This window comes from Protobothrops mucrosquamatus, unplaced genomic scaffold, assembly GCF_001527695.2.
Source record: "Protobothrops mucrosquamatus isolate PMUCROS unplaced genomic scaffold, P.Mucros_1.0 scaffold3996, whole genome shotgun sequence".
In the NCBI taxonomy this organism is placed as follows: domain Eukaryota; kingdom Metazoa; phylum Chordata; class Lepidosauria; order Squamata; family Viperidae; genus Protobothrops; species Protobothrops mucrosquamatus.
In genome coordinates this window covers 1-4,025 of record NW_015389934.1, presented here as the reverse complement: position 1 = coordinate 4,025, position 4,025 = coordinate 1, and positions in this window count along the sequence as shown.

Genomic DNA, 4,025 nt, shown 5'->3' with positions numbered 1-4,025 from the left:
TTTTTAAGTGGGAGAACTTGCACAATTGGTGGCTGACTAAATACTTTTTTTCCCCACTGTATGTGTCATGATTTTACAACACATTTTATTATTTATCTTTGTTGTAGTTTGTAAAGGATGCCATGTTATTATGTTATGATATGATTGTATTCTATCTGAAATATTTTGAGATATTGTGAACAATTTATATAACTACTGTATTATTGCAGTCTTTCCAAGCATGCATATAGTCCAGAAATGAAATATTCAGCAATATTTTGCTATATTCGTTCTTCTTCACTGAGGATTAAGATTGAATAGACCAGTGATGGTGAACCTTTTAGAGACCGAGTGCCCAAACTGCAACCCAAAACTCACTTATGCATCGTCGGGTGCCAGGTGGGTGTGGCCCATTGGGTGGGTGTAGCCCATTGAGTGGGAGTGGCTGCGGTGGTAACAGCAGACTGAGTGGGACTAAAAAGTTCAATCAATCAATTCCAACTTTGCAAGATCTTTTTTTTTCCTGCGAGAAATTGAAATTGACTGATTGATTGAACCTTTTTTTTTGTACATGGCGGCGGAGGCCTAAAGCAAAAAGGTTTTATAAAACCCAGCTGAAGACCTAGGACTGGGGCGATGGCGCGCATGTCCACAGAGAGGGCTCTGAGTGCCGCCTCTGGCACCAGTGCCATAGGTTCGCCACCACTGAATAGACTGTTAGTACTCTGTCCTTCTGCAGAGAACTTTGTGCATGGCTTTAGCACTTTAGGAATAAAATTTATTTTATTCTCTACCAAAGTATCCTTATAAAGTGGGAGCAATTGTCATTGTTTAAGTATGGAATTAGATGAATTTGTATGAGGAGCTTTCTTCAGAAAGAATTTTAATGGGCTCAGGAGCTATGCAATGAATTCTGTATTAGAATCAGGGATTCAGAGATTGCACCAAAAGTCTATTTTGTGACCTCATTTCAAAGAGATGCAGTATATAAGGAAGTCAACCACATTTCTGAAATTCTGCTCTCTTCAGCTTAAAATCCTCTTAGGTCTTCCTCTTTCCAAAAATAAAGATGTGGGGGACAATTAATGAAATGTTTGTCTCACCCATTTCCATCCTCAATTTCCTTTAATAATGAGAAATATCCAAAGAGCTGTAATTGTATTAATCTTCCATAAACTCAGGAGTGTATCATTTTTATTCCAGAGGATGCAATCTTTTATCTGTGCCTCTCTGGCTGTTTCCTGACAGCAATATCAGGAAAAGATAACTGAGGCTTGGATACTCAACCTTGTTTGCTCTTTGTGAATTACTAAAGAGGGCCCATGAGCTTTCCAAAAATATATTCACCAGTCAAGTTAATCCATCCAACTCCCAACATGATATATAAACTAGAGGGAAATGTACTGATAAATTATTCCATAGCACACTGAATGTTTTTATATTCTAAAAGTGAACTAATACAACTGCCTTCTATAATGCCCCAACCAAACACTGCAAGTTATCCAGAACATATTCTAGTTGCTAGCTATCTGTAGTTAATTTTCTGACTCAAGGAGAGTCATTGGGTTCACACAGCCCATGTAATATGAAACTAGTACTACCGAGCCCAGAATATTTAAATATGCAAACAAATGTCAATTCTCAACCATGATAAATGTAAAGCAACACTGCTGGGTGTGTCTCATTATTGCTGCTCCTAGGAACTCTTATGGCATCCCAGTATCAGGATCATCTGAACATGGGCTGTAATTATTTGGTTTCTATGGATCATTACCTTCATTTTTATTGTAGCCAAGCACTTGAAAATTGGGAGAGGTCCAAGCCTCACTGAATGTTATTACTGATGAGGACTTTCTTTAGGTCTGAGGCTGATCCTTTATCGCTTCCTTTTTTTAATGGAAAATTACAGTTGAGATTTCCTACATTAAAAGCATATATTCAATGCATTGAACTGTAAAATCCAATCAGTCACTCCCTAATCTTTCCCATAGTTATTTTGCAAGTATGTAGATAGTGGTTAGCAGAAGGATTGGCATAAGAGATGAAGCAACCTGTAGTTTGCACAAATTCTCCCAAAGTGTCATTTGTAGGATCACATTGCTAAAATTCAATGGCCAGTTTTCTACCAATTTCTAATGTGAAATTAAATATATATATAAGTATTGACTTGAGGGGAGGTGAGAGGAGATGAGAGGAGGAGAGGGGAGGGAAGGAGAGAAAGGAAAGGAAAGGAAAGGAAAAAGGAAAAGGATCTCTACAGAGAAATCAGACCAACCCACTTGTATGACATGATTAAACCATTCCCCCTCTTCTTTGTGAGGAGGAAACAAAAATAATAGCAAAATGGCATTCCTTCTTGCTGTTAAAACCTCATACAACCCGCCTTGCCTACCCTACAAGGTTCCATCCAAAAAAGGTGCCGGAACTCCATTCTGGGCGTTCTATGACAAAAAAAGCCCTGGCTCCGATCCTGAATATTAGTTCGCTAGCAAAGTCAAATTTTCTGCCATGCATCTGTGGAAAGGGGTAATTGTTCTCTCACCTTAGATTCCATCATAAGAAAGGAAAATTCGTGATAAACATTCCATTCAGAATCTTCCAAAAGTAAGCTTGAAAGTTAAGTCATAGAAAAAAATGAAGCATTTTGAGGCTTTTTTTTTCCAGACAAAAGACAGATGGTTGCTTTAAAATAGCCTTTGAGCATTAAGTATGAAGACTCCAATCAAGTGCCTGAAAGCATTTCACCATGTACACAGATTTATCTGCAGTGGCAAGGACATACTTTCTTAAATGCTGCTGGCAAAATATACCCAATGTATTGAATTTCCACTGCTGACACTTTGGTAGAACAAAAAGTCGGAAGAGCCTCTGAGACCTTTGAACACTTATATTAAAAGAATCTATTGTGTGAAATTAAATAATGTGTTGTGTCAAAACATTACATGATGATCTGTAGGAGCCTAGGGCACAGGACATCAGAGAAATCGACTTTTCTGTAATGTAAATTCTCAGCCTTTTAACACTGATTTGAAGCCTCAGCATGGTAGTGAGCCCCTGCAGTACTTTATGCCATCAGTGAGCCTCAAAACATAATCACCCATGGTCATGATATTAGTAGTGTATTATTTAGCACTGAGAGAACAAGAAAAAATATATGAAGAACACAACACACATCTTTCTTCTTTGCAGGGAACAGCCTGATTGCACACAAATTGGACTTGACAATGAAAGCCTTCTTCTTCGCGGTTGCATAATAAGGAATACAGAAGTTGCAATAGGAATTGTTATCTATGCAGGTAATTATTGGATTTATTTTTCATACAGCTACAGATTGATACTAGGGTTGCAAAGAGTTCTTTCTCCCAGCACTTTTTGTGCAAAGTAAAATTTGTTTTGCCTCTAGCACTTTCTCTGTAAAATGCAGAACTGAGGAATCTACCCCGATCAATTTTCTTTTTCTTACTGGCTCCTACCCTTCATTATTTTGGATAACTTTTAAACTGAGTAATAATTTTATAAAACTCAAAACTGTCTATGTTACCACTCGTAGTTTATTCTGAGAAATAAATTCTTACTTAATGCATCCTTTGGGTGAATTATAGCTTGCTTCTTGAAGGTCAGCTTTATGGTTTAAGAGAAGAAGAAATGCTGCATTATACAGTCCATACAAGAAACCAACTTGTGGCCTTTGATGGCATTCTTCATAGGGTTGTGAGCAGGAGGATTGTGCTATTTTTGTAAACTACTTTAGAAATGCTTATTGAAGATCACTATAAAAGCAGCAGCACTTAATCAAGATGTGTAAAATGGAAAGGGAAGAAAGGTTATGGTGTGTTTCATTAGTGACTGATTATACTACCCAGAGAGAAGAATGCATTGTCAAGAATGATTTTTAAAATAATGGGTTCTGGAACTCTTCAAATTCTTAGAATGGCAAAGGGGAAAGTTGCACTCTCAACCAATCTGAAGAGTTGTCTTCACCTGGTATTGTGAATATAAAATCCCCATCCCAAGTCCTCAAGAACTGCCTAAACTAATGAGGTTTG